Source organism: Anabrus simplex, chromosome 4, assembly GCF_040414725.1.
Source record: "Anabrus simplex isolate iqAnaSimp1 chromosome 4, ASM4041472v1, whole genome shotgun sequence".
NCBI lineage: Eukaryota > Metazoa > Arthropoda > Insecta > Orthoptera > Tettigoniidae > Anabrus > Anabrus simplex.
The window spans coordinates 161,185,516-161,209,094 of NC_090268.1; the positions used below are offsets into that span (position 1 = coordinate 161,185,516).

A 23,579-nucleotide genomic window follows, 5' to 3' on the forward strand; every position below is an offset into this window, starting at 1 on the left:
GGTTCGTCATTCACAACCTCGACACCTGTCCAGACCGCTGCGCCCAAGGCGACTGTTGTTGCTCCCAGCAACGTCGCGAATAGTCAAAGCTTGAAGGGGTGACCACCCCACCTTCGACCAACCAGAAGTCTGTGCCGGATCTCTCACCGACCCTCTCACGATTGCTAACCATCTAGCTAGTCATTTTGCGGATGTATCTGTCTCCGGGAACTACCATCCTGATTTCCTCACTCTGAAGTGGGAGGCAGAACGTCATCACCTTAATTTTGCCTCCCAAGCTTCAGAGGAGTACAACGTGCCCTTTACGGAGTGGCATCTCCGTAGAGCATTAGTGCTTTGCAAGGACACGTCTCCTGGACCGGACAATATCCATAACCAGATGTTGAAACACCTAAGTGATGATAGTTTACTATATTTCCTTCGTGTGTTCAACCGAATCTGGATAGAGGGTGATTTTCCGTCTGCGTGGCGAGAGGGTATAGTCATTGCTGTCCTCAAGCCTGACAAAGATCCTAAGTATGCAGGAAGTTACAGAGCGATTTGTCTTAAAAACTGCTTGTGTAAGCTATTTGAGAGGATGGTAAATCACCGACTCGTGTGGTGACTGGGGAATCAAGGAATGTTCTCAGAGTACCAATGTGGTTTTCGAGCCGCTTGCTCGACTATTGACGACTTGGTGCGCCTGGAGAGTTCTATCAAGAAGGCGTTTCTCCGCAAACAACACTTGGTAGCTGTTTTCTTTGACTTAGAGAAGGCCTACGACACCACATGGCGATACGGCATCCTTTCAGTTTTGCATCAATGGAGATTCAGACGTAATTTGCCAGCGTTTTTTGCGAATTTTTGTACTTTCGTATATTCCGTGTCCGAGTAGGGAAGACCTATTCGCAATACCATGTTGAAGAAAATGGAGTCCCTCAGGGATCGGTCCTTAGTGTCACTCTGTTCGCGATTGCCATAAACGGTATTGTCGCTGCTGCTGGCCCAGCGGTAATACCGTCCCTATATGTGGACGATTTTGCTCTGTTTTATAGTTCGTGCAGTATGGCAGTCGCAGAGCAACAGTTGCGGCAAGCTGTTAGGAGGTTGGAGCAGTGGATCTTAGAACATGGCTTTCGGTTTTCTGCCGCAAAGACCTCTGTTGTCCACTTTTGTCGTCAACGTACTCTTCACCCTCATCCTGAGCTTTATCTAGGAAATGTCGTTCTTCCAGTTGTTGACACCTACCGATTTCTTGGGCTCCTTTTTGACAGTAAATTATCGTGGGAGCCACACGTGCGGGAGCTAAAAGTGCAATGCACCAACAGGCTTAACCTCTTGAAGTTTCTTAGCAGCACTAATTGGGGAGCTGACCGCGTGGTGCTCCTGCGATTGTATCGGGCTCACATTTTATCCCGGTTAGACTACGGCAGTGCAGCATATGGCTCCGCAAGACCAAGCGTTCTTGCGAAGCTGAACAGTATCCACCACAGCGGGGTTAGGTTGGCGACGGGAGCTTTTCGTACTAGCCCCATCGCTAGCCTGCTCGCTGAGTCTGGTGTGCCGCCTTTACACCTGAGGCGCCAGCAACTACTACTTATGTATGCTGCAAATTTGCGACAGATGCCACTTCATCCGAGCTATCCCTGCGTGTTCAACAATGGCAACCGTTTGTTGTACGTTGCTCATCCTCGTGCGACGCGGCCAGTTGGGATACGCTTGGATAGCAGTTATGAATTGTTTGACGTACCTTCGATTCCTTGCCTTGTCAGACAACCAAGTGGGGTACCTCCGTGGGTCGTACGACGACCTGAAATCATCCTGGATTTGCACACTGGCCCGAAAGGAGACACGGACCCTTCGATTTATCGGAGGATCTACCTGTCCGTTCTTGGCCGCTATCCAGGTTCAGTCGTCGTTTACACGGATGGTTCAAGGACAGATACGAAGGTGGGCTGTGCGTTCGTTGTCGACAATGATCGGTTTCTTTTTGCTCTCCCGGACACCTGTAGTGTGTACACGGCAGAGCTCTATGCTATCTGTGAGGCTCTGCGGTACGCACTAGACAATGAGCGCCGACAAATTCTTGTGTGTACTGACTCCTTGAGTTCGCTTCAGTCTATTGATACCTGTTTCCCTCGACACCCTCTGGTGCAGCGGATCCAGGACCTGCTGGCCGGGTGTTCGGATGCCGGCACCAGAATTATGTTTGTGTGGCTCCCCAGCCACATGGGCATAGAGGGAAACGAGTTAGCAGATGAGGCTGCCAAGGAGGCTGTTACACTGCCCCCGTTGCCTTTCAAGGTTCCAGCAAGTGATATTCGCTCTCAGCTGAGACATCTGGTTATGTCCCATTGGGAGATGGAGTGGCAGGCCATCCCACTTCCCAATAAGCTGAGAGCGATAAAAGGAACAACGAAGGTATGGAGGACTTCCCTTCGGGCTTCGCGGAGGGAAGCCGTGGTATTATGTCGCCTTCGGATCGGCCACGGTATCTTGACGCACTGCCATCTACTGAAAGGAGAACCCCCTCCGGTGTGTACCTGCGGCGACCATCTTACCGTGGTACACATCCTTACGGAGTGCGTGGACCTGGTCGATCTTCGCCGTAGTATTAACCTTCCGAGTACTATCTCCCTTATCTTGCGCGATGACGAGCAGTCAGCAGACCTCGTCATCCGCTTTATGAGGGATAGCGGTCTGTTTTATCGTGTGTGATGATGTCCTTTGTCCTCGTGTTGTTTATGTCAGTTGCGCTTTTATCTCATTGACTTCATTTTAGTTTGTGTTGCGCATTTTAATGTGTTATTTGAACGTCTAACATAAATTGTGTTAATATCTGTATTACTGGGCAATGCCTTATTCCTTCGATTTCCTGTACTTTCTCTTATTTTAATAGAACATAAGGCATTGCGTATTAGATCCACCGACTGTTTTAATCTCACCCTCATTTTTCTTCATCACCATTCTTTTTTAACTCTAGTCAGTGGATACTTTTTAAAATTTTAACTTCATATCTCATGTCATTCATTTCGTTCCATTAGGGGCCGATGACCTTCGATGTTAGGCCCCTTAAAATAACAAGCATCATCATCATCATTTAGGCCATGTCGTTCTTCCAGTTGTTGACACTTACGGATTTCTTGGGCTCCTTTTTGACAGGAAATTATCGTGGAAGCTACTTGTGCGGCAGTTAGAAGTGCAATGCACTATGAAGCTTAATATCATGAAGTTTCTTTGCAGCACTTCTTGGGGGGCTCACTGCACGGTGTTCTTACGATTCTATAGGGCACATATTTTATTCTGGCTAGTCTACGGCAGTGCAGCATATGGCTCAGCAAGACAAAGCATTCTTCTGTAGCTAAACAGCATCCACCACGGCGGGGTAAGGTTGACGACGGGAGCTTTTCGTACAAGCACCATTGCCTGCCTACGCGCTGAGTCTGTTGTGCAGCCTTTACACCTGAGGCGCCAGCAAATGCTTTTTTCTTATGCTTCAAATTTGCGACAGATGCCACTTCATCCAAGCTATCCTTGCGTGTTCAACAGTGGCAACCGTTTGCTGTACGCTGCTTGCCCTCGAGCGACGCGGCCTGTTGGGATACGCTTGGATAGCAGTTCCGAATTGTTTGACGTACCTTCGGTTCCTTGCCTTGTCAGACAACCTAGTGGGGTACCTCCATTGGTCATACGACGACCTGAAATAATCCTGGATCTGCACACTGGCCCAAAGGAAAACTGAGACCCTTCGATTTATCGCAGGCTCTTCCGGTCCGTTTTTGGATACTATCCAGGTTCAGTCGTCGTCTACACGGATGGTTCAAAAATAGATACAAAGTTGGGCTGTGCATTCCTTGTCGATAATAATAGGTTCCTTTTTGCTCTCCCCGAAACCTGTAGTGTGTACACAGCAGAGCTCTATGCTACCTGTAGAGCTGTGCGGTACGCACTGTACAATGAGCGCCGCACTTTCTTGTGTGTACTGACTCCTTGGGTTCGCTCCAGTCTATTGATACCTGCTTCCGTCGGCACTCTCTGGTGCAGCGGTTGCAGGACCTGCTGTCCGGTTGTGGGGATGCCGGCACCAGAATCACGTTTCTGTGGCTGCCAAGCCACATGGGCTTAGAGGGAAACGAGTTAGCAGATCAGGCTGCCAAGGAGACAGTTACACTGCTCCCGTTGCCTTTCAAGGTTCCAGCAAGTGATATTCGCTCTCAGCTAAGACATCTGGTTATGTCCCACTGGGAGATGGAGTGGCAGGCCATTCAACTTCCCAATAAGCTTAGAGCGATTAAAAGTACAACGAAGGTATGGAGGACTTCCCTTCGGGCTTCGCGGAGGGAAGCCGTAGTATTATGTCGTCTTTGGATCGGCCACGGTATCTTGACTCATTCGCATCTTTTGAAAGGAGAACCCTCTCCGCTGTGTACCTGCGGCGACTATCTTACCGTGGTACACATCCTTACGGAGTGTGTGAACCTGGTCGATCTGCGCTGTAGTCTTAACCTTCCGAGTACAATCTCCCTTATCTTGCGAGATGACGAGCAGTCAGCAGACGTCGTCATCCTCTTTATGAGGGATAGCGGTCTTTTATCATGTGTGATGATGTCCTTTGTCCTAGTGGTTTTTTGTGTCAGTTGCGCTTTTATCCCATTGACTTCATTTTAGTTTGTGTTGCGTATTTTAATGTGTTATTTTACTATGTGTTAATATCTGTACTACTGGGCAATGCCTTATTCCTTCGTTTTCCTGTATTTTCTCTTATTTTATTAGAAAATAAGGCATTGCGTATTAGTTCCACTGGATGTTTTAATCTGACGCTCATTTTTCTTCATCACCATTTTTTTTAACTCCAGTCAGTGGATACTTTTCAAAATTTTAACTTCATCTCTCATGTCGTTCATTTTGTTCCATTAGGGGCCGATGACCTCCGATGTTAGGCCCCTTAAAACAACAAGCATCGTCATCATCAAATTAATCCACTGACCAAAATAAAATAAAAAATGTCATAATGAATGGATGGACATGAACCCAACAAAAACAAAAAAAAAAAAAAAAACAGTGGATCAGACTCAAAAAAAAAAAAGATCGTATTACTGGCTATGAGTGGAGCCATTGTGTGAGAAACTCCATAGGTCTGCGTTAACTTTACGACGTACAATACTTGTGAGTAGTACCTTAATGTTTGGAACACCGTGAGTTTACGCTACCTTTGATTAGTACCGCAGCTTGAGTAATATCATGGTTCTTCTTTACTAGCGATAAGTGCCGTTATGCGGGATCGTTGACATAGATATTGACCCTTTCAGAGAAGCATCATCGATTCAGGATTGGGTTTTGGAAGCAATTCCTTGGTCAGTAACGTTTTTTTTTTTTTTTTTTTTTGGAATGTGAGGCATTGCGCGTCTTATCCACTGCTTGTTTTAAATTCATATTCATCAATTCATTCCTCATCATCACGCTTTGAATTTGGGTCAGCGGATGCATTTTGTACTTTTAACCCTTTGGGGTCCAATGTCGGACTCAGTTCGACATCGTTAATTTTCAGTTCCGGTCCTATGTCGGACCTAGTCCGACACAACTTTAAGGTTATATATTTCGTATGCTGGAGCAGAAATGGCGCCGAGCTTTACGCAGTATACAGCCTTGGCATTTCTCTCTTGCCTACTGCTATCAGCTGTTCATTCCTTTAAGCTGAATTGTGATTTCTTTGGAGATAGTTCCTCACTGTCACAGCTGTGTTATCAACATGGCGTCCACCAGCCGCGGCATGGAGCCTGATGATATTTACGAACAGTTATGTGACAGTGGCGATATTGACTATGATTTGTTGACGGATTCTGACCCCCTCTAGGGACACCATGACCTTGAAGTCGGTGTGGGGGCTTGTGTGCTTGTTGATCCCGAGGGCTGTGCCAGCTCAGGGTTACCCATGCTGATAGGCCTCGGTGTAGGGCCAGACTAACAAGGTGTCCCCCGAGTTGCTTGAGAGGTGTCTGTGCTCTTTATTCTTCATCACTATTTCTACCCTTCTATTCTCACCATCTTTAATTTCATTCCTCTTCCTGTCTGGCCACCCTCTCTGCCTCGGGTAGATTAGGTTAGACATTACAGAAAAATTTAAAAAAATAAAAAAATTAAAAAAAGAAATTAAAAAAAATTAAATTAAAAAAATAATTAGGTTAGCATGGAGGTTTTATCCTCCCCCAATCACAAGTTTCGGGTCGTGGCGAGGTGATGCATGGCTACTGGGTGAGTAGTTCCAAGCGACCCCCTCCAGATACCGGGCGCCCTCTGGAGTATATAGCCTTGCCTCCGGTAAATCTCCTTGGCTCTGCCGGAGGTCGACGTCATATTTCCGTGAGTACTCGTGGGACCAAGAAACGGAACCTCTCTCTTCACTTTCCCCCTGTGGGTGGGGGCGGTAGAATAACACCCACGGTATCCCCTGCCTGTCGTAGGAGGCGACTAAATGGGCAGGGTGTCCACCCGTATGGAAAACCTGGGAAACAGGGAAATGTCAGGGAATTCGATAATTAACAGGAAAACCTGGAAATGTCAGGGAATTCAGGAAAAAATCTGGAAATTCATTCTTCTGCCAGATAAAATTGACATACCGTATTTATCCGTGTAATACAAACACATTTTTCAGTTTTTATATTATTAATCTAGGGCATGTCTTTTATGCCAGGAATAAATTTTAATGAAAAGTTAAAGTGTGATCTCGAATGTGAAGTAATCAATAATATCAATAGCTATATGATTGATCGATCGAATTTTCAATGTTTTGATCTGCTTACTATTGAATATTCTGTGTTGTTGGGGAATGGTGAGCTCGATGAATTAGACCTATATTGCGTTCTCAGTTTTTTCCAGTAATGTTTCCAGACTCTAAAACAGCTTCGAAAGTTCAACTGCACAGAACAAAAGTTGCATATACAATCACTCATGGTTTGGCTCTCTATTTCCATAAACAAGTTCTTGAGATGGGTAGTAAGTGCACACATTTCACCGTTGGGTTTGACGAGTCACTGAATAAAGTTTCTCAGATAGGCCAAATGGATCTTGTAGTTCATTGTTTCAATCCTGATACTAATGAAGTATGCACTTCTTATTTTGATTCCATGTTTCTTGGTCACTCTACCTCCTCAGATTTGTTAAATGGTTTTTTGCAAGCACAGCAAGGCATCTATCTAAAAAAATTACAAATTTCAGTGGATGGTCCAAATGTTAATAAAAAGTTCCTTCAGGATTTTGGTAATTTATTAGATGATCTAGATGTTCCTATTTCGTTGAACATTGGATCTTGTGGCTTGCATAGTGTGCACAATTCATATAAAATGGCAGTAAAAGAAACCCAGTGGAATATTGCAGAATTTCTTCGTGCTTTTCACTTCTTGTTTTGCTACGCTCCTGCAAGTCGTGCTGATTATATACATTATTCAGGTTCAAACGTATTTCCTTCGAAATATTGTGCTATAAGATGGCTTGAAAATTTTCAAGTCATTGAACATGCTATAGATATCCTACCTAATGTCGAAAAATATGTGGAAGGAACAAACAGAGACAAGAAAATCTCAAGCTGTAACAGCTTCAAAATAGTATCAACTTAAAGATAAGGTTCTTAAGGCCAAGTTGTCATTTTTATTATCACTTGTTGGAGATTTGGAACCATTCCTAAAAGTTTCAGACAGATCTCCCATTTGCATCACTCCTTTATGAATCTTTCATTGATGATAAATATCATGACAAGGTTTGTTAAGTCTGAGTCACTGCAGTCTTCAGAAAATCTCCTAAAACGCATTTAGACAGTAAAGAAAATCTTCTGCCTGCCTCTAAAATTGACATAGGTTATGCTGCTAAAGCAGCACTTCGTGGCAATCCTGGATTAAATGATAGAGATATATTAGTGTTTTGCACAGATTGTCTAAAAGGAATAGTAGTTTTGTGCAAATAGTTACTGGAAAGGTCACCGCTGGCATATCATCGTCGTCATCATCTGCAGTTTCCAGCTGTTGGCCACATCTGCTCACCACTAGCATATAAACTGACTAAATTAATTTCTTGTTTCGATCCAAGTGTAGCCAAGTAGCCTCTAAGCAGCAGACTGCTAAGGATAGCTTTAAATGCCTTTGTTGAAAACAAATGGATCTCGGGTAATGAAGCCATTCATGTACAAAGGGAGTTCACTTCTGTTTGTGAGAATTATACTTTGAAAGAAGTGAATTCTTTGTATTCTAAAGGCAAGAGGTTAGATCACTTTTGGCTTCGCACTGTTCTTCCAATAGTAAATTTGAAAATAGAAAAGTTGGCTTCATTTCTCAAAATGATACTAATATTGTTTCATGGAAATGCTTCACTTGAATGTGGTTTTCCTGTTAATAAAGAAATTATAGTAGAGAACATGCTACAAGTATCCCTTGTAGCACAAAGAATAATATATGATGCTATCCCAAACCCTGGTGGAATTGAAAAGATCTCCATTAATAAGAACATGTTCCATGCTGCAAGGAGTGCTCATGCTTTGTACGTTCAAAATCTAAAGGAGAAACGTGAACTATCGGAAGTAGAAGATTCTTTGCAAAAAATAAAAGAAAGGCCGCTTTGTTGCTGAAAGAATTAAAAGAAAAGAAGTGGAGGGTGATGGCAGAAGCTCGAGTCGTTGGTGGCTACAAAGAAGTTTCTTCGCTGAAGCAGTAATGGTAATACATGTAAAAAAACTTAAAGTGAATTTAATCAGACTAAATTAAACTTCCAAGTTTTAATATGCACATTAATTGCTCATTTATTTTTTTGGATGTTAAGTTTTTTAAATGTATTTTAATATTACTGACACTTCCTTTATAATTGTTTTTTGTCATCAGGTGTCAGGGAAAAAACTGGTTTTTATGTCTGGAAAACAGGGAAATGTCAGGGAATTTTAAAATCTGGATTTGGTGGACACCCTGAAGGGGCCCCAGGGGCTCTGAACTTTGGAGCGTGGGTTGGCAACCGCGGGGCCCTTAGCTGAGTCCTGGCATTGCTTCCACTTACTTGTGCCAGGCTCCTCACTTTCATCTATCCTATCCGATCTCTCTTGGTCAACTCTTGTTCTTTTCCGACCCCGACGCTATTAGGTTTGCGAGGGCTAGGGAGTCTTTCATTTTCACGCCCTTCGTGGCCCTTGTCTTCCTTTGGCTGATATCTTCATTTTTCGAAGTGTCGGGTCCCTTCCAATTTTCTCTCTGATTAGTGTTATATAGAGGATGGTTGCCCAGTTGTACTTCCTCTTAAAACAATCACCACCACCACCATCTCTTCACTTTCTACTAATTCAAAGGGTGGCACCCTTCAAAAAACTGCGTCCAAGATTGCCAAGAAACGCAAGCGGTATACTCCAGTTCCAGTGGATTATGTAAGTGACGAACGTCTTCCTCGATTCCTGGTTGCTTCCAGGGTCGATGGTAAGAGTTTTCTTGATGAATGTCCTTTCATGATCAGCAATTCCATCGAAGAAATTGTTGCTGGTGAAGTCGACGAGATGTGCAAGCTCCGCGATGGATCCGTACTTATTAAGACATCTACGGCTGAACAGTCCAGACGGCTACTTAAAGCCAAGTTATTCGGAAAGGTAGAGGTGAAAATCGAGAAGCACCAAACCCTTAACTCCTGCAAGGGAGTAATATTCCACAGGGATTTGGTTAAGTCTTCCGATGATACAATGATCCGGTACTTAGCACGTCGGGGCGTAACCGACGTGAAGAGGTTGAAGAGGCGTGTGGGTGATAAGCTACTCGATACGGGTGCTTTCATCCTTACCTTCGACGCTGAGACCATACCTGAACGAATAAAGGTAGCAATGTATCGCCTGACTGTTCGTCCGTACATTCCGGCACCAATGAGGTGTTATAACTGTCAAAAGTTTGGCCACACCTCATTGCGATGTACAGGTTCGACGACCTGCAAAATGTGTGGGAAGTGCGAGCATGCTGGGGTTGAATGCACACCACCACCTGTGTGCGTCAACTGCCCGGGTACGCATGCTCCAATCTCCAAGGAGTGCCCCACATTCAAGCGGGAGAAGAAGATCCAGGAGATAAAAACGCTGGATAAGCTATATTATCCAGACGCCCGGAGGAAGTTCAAGTCCATGGCTGCTCCGGAGTTCTCCATCTCATTCGCGGAAAAGGTCGCAAACGTACAGATCACTCCACAGAGTTTTGTACAGAACACCGGTACTGAAAATGGATTGAAAAGTCAAAGCCAGCAACAAAATTCAGTAACTAAAGAAACTGGAGATTCAGCATGTGAAGCACCGAAAAGAGCGTTACTGTCGACGTTGCCTGGGAAGGGCCCTTCCCAGGAACGTTCGGCTGGGAAGTCCTCTCCCAACAGGGCGGGGGGAAAGACTTCCCCAAATAGGGCTGGAAAGTCCAGCCCTCCTTCCAATGCCCAGATCATAAAGGAGGAGAAGGTGAAGCCACAGAGCTCCCTTAAAACATTGGAGAAGGAGCCTTCTCCAACTCAGTCGGAGTCCACCGGATCACCGAAGAAATCCGGCAAGCCATCTGCCGGCTCTCCTCCCAAAAAGAGAGAAATGGTGGGCAAGAGCGAGAGGGCCATACGCCCTCTTGTTCGATCACTTTCTGGAGAACCTAGTTCTCCCAGGAAGAAGGCCCACTGTTCCAGACCAATAAGATCACCGTCCGCGGAGGGTCCAGTCACCGCGCCTCCTTCTTCTGAGGAGACAATGGAGACTGAACCACTCATTGTCGTGGATGGTGACGACAATACCGACAACAACGGCGGAAAATGGCAGGTAGTTGACAAAAAGAAGGGCAAGCAATTGTCCTAATTTCGCAACACTACCAATCCACACAATGGCACTATTGCAGTGGAACTGCAGTAGTTACCACTGTCGCCTAGCTGAGTTACGTCAACTGATATCCGTCTAAGCGGCCTCCATAGTCTGTCTACAGGAATCTCGTTTGAGACCTGGACACGACACGACTATGAGAGGATATCGTCTTTATTCCAAAGACAGAGTAGCTGTGGATGGCGCGGCAACTGGGGGCGTTTGTACCCTAGTTCGCTCCGACATCTTCAGCGAAGAAGTACCGCTCCGTATTGAGCTAGATGCAGTTGCAGTTCGCACTCCGTTGCCAGTAATGAGAACGGTTTGCACCGTGTACTTTCCACCGGATTATAACCTTGATATGCATGCACTACAAGATTTGATCGCTCAGTTGCCTCCTCCTTTCCTCATGCTGGGGGATGTGAACGCCCGTAACACACTATGGGGTTCTCCGTCTTCCTGTTCTAGGGGGAGGAAGCTCGAGCGAATGATCAACCTATTTGATTTTTGTGTGCTCAATACAGGGGAACCGACACATTTCAGTAGCGCGCATGGCACATTCTCACACCTGGATGTCACTTTGTGTAGCCGTGCGCTAGTTCCCCTGCTACGGTGGCAAGTTCACGACGACCTCTGCGATAGTGACCACTTCCCGATAATTCTGTCTCTCTTGAATCAAAGACAGTCCGAAGTACCCACGCGCTGGTTACTTCGGCGGGCAAATTGGCCAGAATTTACAAAACGCGCAGTGATGGCTGATGATATGCTGGAGTCTGTTGACGACCACGTCTCTTCCATTACTACTGGAATTTTGGCTGCTGCAGAGGAAACAATTCCTTCCTCGTCCGGTATTCGTCGCCGGAAACAGGTCCCATGGTGGACGGACGAAATTGCAGCAGCCATACGTGATCGCCGACGGGCTTTTAAGCATTATCGTCGGAATCCTACGATGGCCAATCATATCGCATTTAAGCGTCTGCGCGCGAAGGCCCGTTTTTTGATTCGAGAAAGTAAGAAAGCTACGTGGGAAAAGTATGTGTCATCCATCACGGCACATACTCCGTCATCACAAGTGTGGACAAAACTCCGCCGTATTGTCGGAGTACAGAATGTGCCCTCAGTACCCGGAATCTTCATTAATGGAGATATAGTTACGATTCCTTCAGTCATTGCAGACCACATCGTGTCACATTTCGCAGATATGTCCAGCTCTAGGAGATACGACCCTGCATTTCTTCCAATTAAGCGCGAAGCAGAGGCCCACCATCTCTCTTTTGCCTCTAGTGCTTCGCATCCCTACAACGTGGCCTTCACGGAGTGGGAGTTGCGAAGTGCACTTGCGCTATGCAGAGATACGGCTCCTGGACCGGACAAAATCCATAATCAAATGCTTAAGCATTTGAGTGACAGATGTCTCAAGGATATCCTCACCCTATTCAACAGAATATGGAGTGAGGGAGTGTTTCCATCTCAATGGCGTGAAGGAATTGTAATACCAATTCCCAAGCCAGGTAAAGATCCAAAACTTCTGGATAGTTATAGGCCAATATGCCTTACAAATGGCCTCTGTAAGCTATTTGAAAGGATGGTTAACCGGCGTCTTGTGTGGGCCATGGAAAGGGAGGGCCTCTTGTCTAACTACCAGTGCGGTTTTCGCTCTCATCGGTCTGCCACTGATCATCTGGTCAGACTGGAGAGCTCCATTCAGGAGGCCTGTCTCCGGAAGGAACACCTAGTCGCCGTGTTTTTTGACCTGGAAAAAGCTTATGATACTACCTGGCGATATGGGATTCTCTCCATTCTACACCAGTGGGGATTTCGGGGAAATTTGCCTACGTTTATTGAGAACTTCATGTCCCTCCGTCTCTTTCGAGTCCGAGTAGGGAATGCATTTTCTCAATATTACGTTCAGGAAAATGGAGTACCTCAGGGATCGGTACTGAGTGTCACGTTGTTCGCAATCGCCATCAACGGCATAGTTGCCGCTGCTGGGCCCGCAGTCGTTCCATCGCTGTATGTAGACGACTTAGCTCTACATTACAGCTCCGGAAGGGTGGCGTTTGCAGAGAGACAGCTACAGCAAGCTATTAACCGAGTCGACAGATGGGCCCTGCAACATGGTTTTCGATTTTCAGCAGCGAAAACCTCAGTTGTACACTTCTGTCGACGTCGGCCTGTGCATCCCGAACCAGAGCTCCGCTTGGGAAACAGTGTCTTACCAGTGTTTGACACCTGCAAATTCCTGGGTCTCCATTTTGATAAGAGACTTACGTGGCAGCCCCACATCCGTCAGTTAAAGGTTGCCTGCATGAAGAGACTTAACATGCTTAAGTTTCTCAGCGGCACTTTGTGAGGGGCTGACCGTGCGGTACTGCTACGATTTTACACGGCGACGGTCCTCTCCCGAATTGACTATGGAAGTGCGGCTTATGGCTCAGCATCAAAATCTACGCTGAGCCTTTTAGACAGTATTCACCATAGTGGAGTAAGGCTGGCAACGTGTGCTTTCCGTACTAGCCCCATTCCCAGCCTGCTCGCTGAAGCGGGAGTTCCACCTTTACGGATAAGGAGGCAGCAGTTACTCCTAACGTACGCTGCCAAAATTCGTGAAATGCCGCTACATCCAAGCTATCAATGCATCTATCGCACCCAATACCACCAGCGGTGCCAAGACCGGCCGAATGCCACACGGCCGGTTGGGTTTCGGATTGATAGCTTGTGTCATGATTTGAATATTGATATCGGTGGTTGTCTTGAACGAACTCTTAGCGAGGTACCTCCGTGGTTGGTTCCGCGACCGGATATACGTCTAGATCTGCTCCGTGGACCCAAGGTGAACACGGATTCCTCCGTTCATCGGAGGTATTTCCAGGACTTTGTTCACCAATATCCGGCCGCGGGACTTATCTTCACGGATGGTTCTAAAATCGGAGATAATGTTGGTTGCTCTTTTGTCATTGATGATATGAGTACGAAGATCTCGCCCCCTAAAGTATGTAGCGTGTATACTGCAGAGCTTTACGCCATCTTAGAGGCTCTGCAGTTTGCACTGCGTGACGAAAGAAGCCACTTTCTGTTGTGTACCGATTCGTTAAGCTCTCTGCAGTCTATTGAAACCTGTTTCTCGCAACACCCACTGGTGCAGCAGATACATGACCTTCTAGCCAGGTTAAGCGATGCTAGCACCAGAATTACTTTCGCGTGGCTTCCAAGCCACGTTGGGATTGCGGGAAACGAACTTGCGGATGAAGCAGCAAAGGAAGCTGCACTTTTACCTCCAAGACCCGTCAATGTACCTGCTAAGGATATTTGTTCTCAGCTACGTCGAACTATCTTGGCGTTCTGGGAATCGGAGTGGCTAGATATCCGAACTCCCAACAAGCTGAGAGCAATTAAGAAGACAACTACCGTGTGGCGGTCCTCTTTCCGACCTTCACGGAGAGAGGCCATAATACTGTGCAGGCTGAGGATAGGTCATTTACGATCCACGCACTCTTATCTCCTAAAGAGGGAAGACCCCCCAGTGTGTTCTTGTGGTGCCGAATTCACCGTGGCCCACATCCTCACAGAGTGCGCCGATCTCTCTGGCCTAAGACGGAGCCTCGGCCTGCAGGAAACACTCGAACGCATACTAGCCGATGACGCGACTATTGCTGATCTCGTCATCCGCTTTATGTGCGACAGTCGACTTATCAAGGGTATGTAAATTACAAGTGTACTGTTACTCAGGGAACGTACGTTCCCTTTTGATACGTTAGTAATCCTTTCGGCCTAGTTTTATAATTATTTTTTGTTTTATTTTGTACTGCGTTTCCAAAATCCTTTGTTGAATAAACAATTTTGTTTTATATTTTAAATTTCTTTTCCACTTATTTGTTCAGAGAGGATGATTACCTCGTTGTACTTCCTCTTAAAACAAAAATCACCACCACCACCACCACTTGACGGATTCTGATGGTGACATTAGTATTCCTGAATCTGAGTATGATATTTCGAGTGAGGAGGAAAATGACATGGAAGATAGACTTGTGGCTCTCTTCATCGACCTTCTGTAAGGACATTTTTTCTCGGAAACTATTTCTTCAGATATTCTGGGGCTTTCATGTTTCACCCCCTCCACAATCAAGTGCATCAACAATGGTAACAAGAATGAGTAAAGTTAGAAGTGTCTTATAATGTGTAGGGAAGTCATTCTTGGAATTTTATAGGCCAAGTCAGTATCTGTCAGTTAACGAATCGACTGTAAGCTTCAAGGGGCGTGTCCTTTTCAAAATGTACAATCCACGAAAACCAACAAAGTGGGGGATTAGTATATATGTTATTGCTGATGCATTGAATGGGTATGTTTTGTCCATGATTCCTTACTTTGGCTCGTTTACTACGCTAAATTTACTTTTCCCTGGTTTGACATTTGGCAGTAGAATAGTTCTACAGCTGGTGACAGACGAACTTCACGTTACTCAAGTTGTAGGTTATAATTTGTTTACTGATCGATTTTACACTAGTATGAAACTGGCAAGAGAACTCTTGAAAAGGAAAATTCACCTAACTGGGACTGTTGAATCGGAAGGGACTACCACCTCAGCTGAAAGATAGGAGGCTAAATCTGAAGAAGCATGAAATTTGTGCTCTGTGGAAGGAAGAAAAGATCATTGTATTTTCGTGGAAAGACAAGCGCACTGTGTCAGTTCTTGGTACATGGCACAACCCATCAATGGTGGAGGTAGTCAGACACAACCGTAATGGACAAGGAGAAGAAAGAATTTTGAAGCCTGTTGCCATTATAGATTACACAGGCAAAATGCGAGGGGTCGATCGTGCTGATCACTACTGCTCATCTTATGGTTTTGTAGTGAAAAGTCTGAAGTGTTGGAGGAAATTGTACTTCTGGGTGTTGGAGTTAGCTTTGGTGAACAGTTTTCACCTATATAACTTGCAACAAACGGCAGAAAATAAGCCCGGGGTGAATCACAAGACTTTCAGGGACCGAGTTATTATGGGGCTTGTTGGGGACGTTGGGAACAAACATGCCCGTAAACGCGGCCGACGGAACAGCTGTGACGAAGAACTTCAACTGAACGGGAAGCTACACATCATAGATGCTCGTCAGGAAAAAAAAACAAGGACTGTGCCGGTGTTCTGACAGGAAAGTGAAAGGAGGCAGGAAGGAGACATCATTATTTTGTGAGACCTGTCCAGGGAACCCAGGACTACACCCGAACAAATGCTTCCGGAAGTACCATACTTAAAAAAATATCGCTGATAATGTGGTTAACTTGAGTGATAATAAATAAATTTGCAGTTCGTATTATTAATGTAAAAATTCAGCTTTATACTTTTGTGAGTATTTCCTTCCCATATTTGCCTAATGTCAAATTGGACCTGTGCAGGATGCAGGTGGAAAATCAATTGGACCCGAAAGGGTTAAATTGTAATCCCATTTCGTCTCATTTTGTAACATAGGGGCCGATGACCTAGATGTTAGGTCCCTCTAAACAACAAGCATCATCATCATCATCATCAAGCTTGGGTGTTCTTCCAGTTGGTGTCTGGGTTGTACTAAATCCTGCGATTCTTCAGCATTGACAGAAGCCTAAACTCTTGCCTCGTTCATGAGAAAGTTGTTATACTTTATTTTGAGGTTTCTGCGTATTTTTCACCCTAAATGCATTGAGAAGTCCACAGTAGTTGAGCCACAGGGCCATTTTCTCACTCCACTTTATGGTCTTATGGAGGATTGAATAATAAGAGAGGTGTTGATGAGCAGTCAACTTCCTTTGTAACATAGTTGAACCTCAAGATGCATTTAGGTTTCTTCACCCACTTTCCTCCCTTAGGACCAGTATTATAATGAGGGTTTAAATTGAAGATTGAGTTAAACTGTAACTTGAGGTTAAACCTATGTTGAGTCTTATAATGGCCGGCCTAAGTTAAACTGAGGTGAAGAAGGAAATGTACTATCTTGGTAGCAGTGACTTGCAAGAAAAGATGAGTATCGATAATGTTTTCTTTGCTTCTTGTAGGTAAAATGGCGGTTAAAAGCAATAAACGTTGACCTAATTTTACTTGTAAAGAAATAGAATTGCTTGTGCAATTAGTACATAAATATTTATTTTGTCCATGAAACAGTGGCCTTATGAATTCCTTTGAAATCTCCCATTTTAATAAAGGTACCGTACTGCGGGAGGCAGATAACCGCAATTTTCTAAAATTTACACTTTTGACATTCGAACAGTTCAAAAGGTCATTTTTATATTCTTACCTTTTCGTTGCATGTTTTATTCTAGCACCAATTTTTTGAAATAGGGTTATGATAGTCTGTTTTGTAAGCTATTTTTCATTCCATATATGATGATGATGCTTGTTTTAAGGGGCCTAACATCGAAAGTCATCGGCCGCTCATTCCATATATGAAGGTGATGTCCCCTTGCTCGGAAAACTCGTATTGCCCATAATTTGAACCACTTCTTCATCATCGCTTAGTATTTTTTCAAACGCCTCAAAAATATCTTCCAGATCCATTTGTTCTGCCATGTTGTAAGGTTATGTATTCTTAAACTTCAGTTTAAACGCTACATGATTGGCAGTAAAATTAATCTCTAGTTAAACCTAAGATTAAGTTTTATAATACACAACTAACAGATAAATCGAAGTTTAAACTGAACCAACAGTCTAAACTTCTATTATAACACCAGCCCTAAGTCTTGATGGAATAGAATGTGGTTTGATGAAGTGTGCTTAACATATGCACTTCTCTCTTATTTTTCTATGTAATAAAACATTCTTGCAAGTAAAAATATTCCTACTTGTCTTAAAGTTCTTTGAGGCCATATGGAAACTTTTTAGCTCGTATGGTGAGGAACCTCATCATTTTGCGTTGCCTATGAGTGGCACTGTTAGGTGAGAAACAGCCTAGGTCTGCGTTACCTGTGCAACGTACAATACTTGTGAGTTGTACCATCGTGTGTGGAATACCGTGAGTCTACGCTACTTTTGATTAGTACCGCAACATGAAAAATACCTTGGTTCTACTTTACTAGCGATAGGTACTGTACCGGGTGGTACACATCCACGTCGCTAATTCAAACTTTGCGCCTGTTGAAACTCCCCTACTGGAGGAAGTCTGAACTTTATCTAATGTGTTAATTTTCAAGTTTCTCAGAAGATGTCACTACTTGGAAAATATGAAGTTTCTGAACTGGGTCGTTTTCGATGTATTTTTGTTTTACCTGTAGTAAGAAGTGTGAACTTTCTCTTCTAGAGGACACTACTGAAGAACTACAATGGTGCACCCTAGTGCGAAGTGAAAGAACTGTTTTTTGGAGAAATTTTTATTTCAAAAGTTTGTTCCTTGTTAAATTTCTTTCTGTTATTGTTTAAGTTGGCTGTATAACCCTTTCTTTCCCCTTGTTTTGAATTTAGCCAATCCCGAATTTCTTTAATTAATTTATGACCAATCAGGTGTATCTTCTCCAAAGGGGATATGTTGCTTAACCCTAGCCAATAAAATTCTTGTGGGAGGGTGTTTTCATTCCTGAAACGCCTCGAACTTTCCGCGAGAGTATATAAACTGCTGATTTTCGGGTCTCTGAGCCACTTCAGTAACATCTTTCAGTGTGTAAAGTACGTAGCAGGGGGCGGGAAGCGCCTCTTTCTTCGGGCAGCAGTTCATCCACAAGGTAATGGCCGTTTAATAACTTCTTTTCTTGCTAGCTCAGCAGTTTAACTCTCGGGGCAGGTCCGAAGCCTTTTACCATGTAACTTCCCTTAAAATGTAAAAACACTTGGTATCTATTCTATCTTTTTAAATTACAAATCGGGATAGAGTGTGCTTAACCCTCTCGAGCTCCCACTCATATTGCATTGAGGTGAACTTATTTTTCACAACCGTTTCTTCCTTAACGTAATGTAAATTATTTCCTCATATAGGTCACCTCATTAGTATGGGATTAGCCCTTGCATAAGCGGCCTAGTGCCAAGTAGGTTTTAGTAAAATATATTAGGAGTGCAGTTGTGCCTCCTCTCAAGTTGGTGTTGTCGAGGCTATGTAATATTTCCGTTTCTTCACTTAATAGGCCTCAGTAGATTGGGTATTTGTACCCCTGTGTCTATGTCCTTGGAGGACAGCTTGAAGGTGGAATTTGGTGTGACCTTTGATAGGCTAGAACTTTGAGAGCTGGTTGCTCTTTCCAAAATAAAAGTTGTTTTCTGCGCGCCTCGAGGAGGCTTTACTGTGTAATTGGGAGCAAGTGCTCCTGGGCATGATTGGGGTCTTCTACCCCTTTGTTGAATTCTGTATATCGTAAAGTTGGGCTAATTGCTCAAGAATTGTGTGTCTGGCTCTCGGAGCCCAAATCCTGTAACTCTGTAATTGTACATTCTCGAATAGTGGCTTTGCTACTCTGTACCTGCCATTCTTGTTATTTCTTGATTTTGCAAAAAAAATATAACCTTGTTAAAATTTAAATTAACTTTAATTTCGTAGCCCGAGACCTGTTCACCCCCGCACCTTCTTTCACCTCTGCTGTTCCACAGATACCTCGGAACAGGTACTATTATTATTATTATTATTATTATTATTATTATTATTATTATTATTATTATTATTATGAGAATCCGTTGACATGGATTTTGGACCCCTTTAGCCAACAAGCCTCCTCAATTCAGGATTGTGCATTGGAAGTGGTCCCTTGGTCCGTAATACTATTTTTTATGTTAGTTTTTTGGTCGGATCCACTGATTGTTTTAAATTCATATCCCTCCATTCATTCTTCATGACATTTATTTTAGTCAGTGGATAATTTTGTAATTTTAATTTGTCATTACATTTCGAACCGTTAGGGGCCAATGACCTAGATGTTAGGCTCCTTCAAACAACAAGCATCAACATCAGCATCAACACGAAGAGTATTCCTGATTTTTTAAAAAATCGGTATAGTTCTGATATACTCTTTATACATTATATAATACTGCTTTATCTCACAATGTAATCCTTATTCTTTCTTTACATACATTTTATGTATAAACCTAATTTATTAATAACATCATCCAGCAACAAGAAATTCAGCATTATTTATGTTGTATGTCCTCCGCTCTCTCCGCTCAGCGCCAGCCAGCCGCACGCACGCAAGCGTGGATATTTCGAGACTCGACGCGCAGTCTTCAGTGCGCGTGCCTGTAACGTCGAGTGCAGTATAAAAGGTGCTCCCTGTCTGTCACTCTCCAGGATTCTCCTGGTGTCCTGCTCCAGAATACACTGTACGTCGAACATGGACGCTACACCTCTTGAAAACGTGTCTCGACCAGGTGGACGGAATTCTGGTAGTATGAGGTTTCACCTCAGGTCACTGCTCCAAGTTCCCGTTCCTTCATCCAAGTCCATGATGATGATGATGATGATGCTTGTTGTTTAAAGGGGCCTAACATCGAAGGTCATCGGCCCCTAATGGAACGAGATAAACGACATGAGAGATGATGTTAAAATTTTAAAAACATATCCACTGACTAGAGTTAAAAAAAAAAAAAAATGATGGAGAAATATGAGGGTGAGATTAAAACAATCAGTGGATCTAATACGCAATGCCTTATTTTCTAATAAAATAAGATAATCTACAGGAAAACAAAAGAATAAGGCATTGCCTGGTAGTACATCATTTACGAGAGATGTTAAAATAACACATTAAAATACGCAACACAAACTAAAATTAAGTCAATAGGGTAAAAGCGAAAGTGACACAAAACACACTAGGACAAAGGACAGCATCACACACGATAAAACAGTCCACTATCCCTCATAAAGCGGACGACGAGGTCTGCTGACTGCTCGTCACCACGCAAGATAAGGGAGATAGTACTCGGAAGGTTAAGACTACGGCGCAGATCGAGCAGGTCCACACACTCCGTAAGGATGTGCACCACGGTAAGATGGTCGCCGCAGGTATACACCGGAGGGGATTCTCCTTTCAAAAGATGCGTGTGAGTCCAGATACCGTGGCAGATCCGAAGACGACATAATACCACGGCTTCCCTCCGCGAAGCCCGAAGGGAAGTCCTCCATACCTTCGTTGTTCCTTTTATCGCTCTCAGCTTATTGGGAAGTGGAATGGCCTGCCACTCCATCTCCCAATGGGACATAACCAGATGTCTCAGCTGGGAGCGAATATCACTTACTGGAACCTTGAAAGGCAACGGGGGCAGTGTAACTGCCTCCTTGGCAGCCTGATCTACTAACTCGTTTCCCTCGATGCCCATGTGGCTTGGGAGCCACAGAAACGTGATTCTGGTGCCCAGCATCCCAACACCCGGCCAGCAGGTCCTGGATTAGCTGCACCAGAGGGTGCCGAGGGAAACAGGTATCTATAGACTGGAGCAAACTCAAGGAGTCAGTACACAGAAGAAAGTGTCGGCGCTCATTGTACAGTGCGTACCGCAGAGCCTCACAGATAGCATAGAGCTCTGCTGTGTACACAGTACAGGTTGCCGGAAGAGCAAAAAGAGCACAGCCCACCTTCGTATCTGTCTTTGAACCATCCTTGTAGACGACGAATGAACCTGGATAGCGGCCAACAACGGACAGGAAGAGCCTCCGATAAATCGAAGGGTCCGTGTTTTCCTTTGGGCCAGTGTGCAGATCCAGGATTATTTCAGGTCGTCGTACGACCCACGGAGGTACCCCACTCCATCCAAGTCAAGCCCCGATGCTGTACTCTACACATCCCCAATCTCACCTCACTCAGGCTTCGACACACACACATTAGATTCTCTAATAGTGTACTTAGCTTTCCTTCAGTGCAAGCTCATGAACTCTGACACTTCCAGTTAGAAGGAACTCTCTTCGCTACTCTATGCTAGTGAAACTGATAGTTTTCGACTATCAGGAACTGAATATTCTCACGAACTATCTTTTCAAGATAGAAGTTAGTGTAAATACATTCAAAGTGTATATAGTGTACAGAAACAGAAACTCTCTCAAGCTTAATTATCTACTTTGCTTCAAGACAATTTTATGTTTATTACTGTAAATTTCTATGTGAAGCAAATAAATAAGTTGTGTTCTGGTAAACCTTATCTTGTTTACAACAATTTAAGGTGCTTACCAAGTGAGTAGTATTCATTGAAATTGTAAATATACACATTTGTATATTGGTAACAACACATTTTTGGTCCTGTTATTCATCTATGAGAGTGAATCAGCCAAATCTGACTACAGCTCACTGAGAAGCTGTTGTTAAGATATACTACATTATAAGCTGGACCTTTCATATCTTATTGTACATCTTTTTAGTTGTCCTAGATTCTGTAAATATTTTTCTAATTATTTCTAGAACTTTTCATTCCCTTATGACTTACATACACTCCTCTATTAGTGCAGTCACCTTCATGATTAATTTTAGAACATGGGAAGATTAAATCTCCAGTTTATCATTGGCCGTTGCCATTCGCCTTGACAACCATGCTTTCTGCAGTCACCATGATTTTAGCCTTTATATTCTAGTACAGCACAACGTTCTCACTTTTGTCTTTTACCTTCCTGATCACGTTTTCAGATGTATCTTATGCATTTTCATGTTATTTAAGGACAATTATTCAATAGATGATGCCGTCTTTCACGTCGCCTTTCTTTGTAATAGGGATGTAGGTTATGTTGTTCGTGCTCACCGAGTGCTGTAGTTGGTTATTGCTCACCTCCTGCAAGTACTGTTGCAAGGATTCATCTGATTGAATACATTTAGCAATCATCCTGCTCCTTGCAGTCATACTCAAACTAATTTCATCAGAATTTTTTTTTTTTTTTCTGAAGATGATTCAGAGTTTCCTTCAGAGCACTGAACAACAGATAGATAATTTTAAACATACAACTGGTTTCCTACTATAGATCAGTATTCGCATATTAGTATTTTAAATTTGTTTTTTGAGGGATGTGCGGAGTATTGGTGGGATTGGTGGCATTCTCTAAAGATGAATTGTACTTCCTTGAAACTAGATATAAAATGGTTTTCCCTTTATTTTAAACCAAATTACTAATCTGTATTTTTTCTATAATGCATTTCAGGCACACACGTGGCTCTTTGTGGCAGCTATACCAAGAGAATAAACTGTCCTGATGCAGTGGAAGTGATTACATAGAATTTGAAATTGTTATAAGTGTTTAGATTTAGTGGAAGTGGTTATGAACTGCCATGTTTTTATAAGGATGAATTTTTTTAATATATAAAAAATAATTTAAACTTGTAAACATTTCTTTTATGTGTATGTAAGCCTGTACCTTAGTCTACTTCTCAACATAAGTTCCAAGCATATTAAGGCACTTCTAATTTTGTGGAACCAGATTCTGAATTTCATCCTCATATTTAATTATTTTTCCAATCCGCTTTACATCGCACGGACACAGATAGGTCTTATGGCAATGATTGGATAGGGCTAGGGGTGGGAAGGAAGCAACCATAGCCTTAATGGAGGTGCAGCCTCAGCATTTGCCTGGTGTAGAAATGGAAAACCACGGAAACCCATCTTCACAGCTGCCAACAGTGGGGTTCGAATACACTATCACCCAAATGCAAGCTGACAGTTCCGTACCCAAACTGCACAGCCACTTCCTCTGTCATCCTCATATTTATCTGCCTCCTGATGTTCCAGCCAGTGCAGCACAGTGGTTTTTATATAATCACCATGCCGCTGACCTCCCAGATGCTTTTTCACATGCAGAAACAAGTTGTAGTCACTGGGTCAGGGCTATACAGAGTATGATCAAATTGTTCCCAACCAA

At 43.7% G+C, this 23,579-nt stretch overlaps 1 long non-coding RNA gene across 1 annotated transcript in view; it reads left to right on the forward strand.

Moving 5' to 3' along the window:
• The window catches only part of LOC137500552 (uncharacterized), a 46,750-nt gene extending 23,720 nt beyond the window's left edge, over positions 1-23,030 (forward strand). Inside the window, exon 3 of the long non-coding RNA XR_011018087.1 lies at positions 22,866-23,030. This is a non-coding gene — a long non-coding RNA (uncharacterized lncRNA). The remainder of the gene's footprint in view (positions 1-22,865) is intronic.
• Positions 23,031-23,579: the final 549 nt, after the last annotated feature.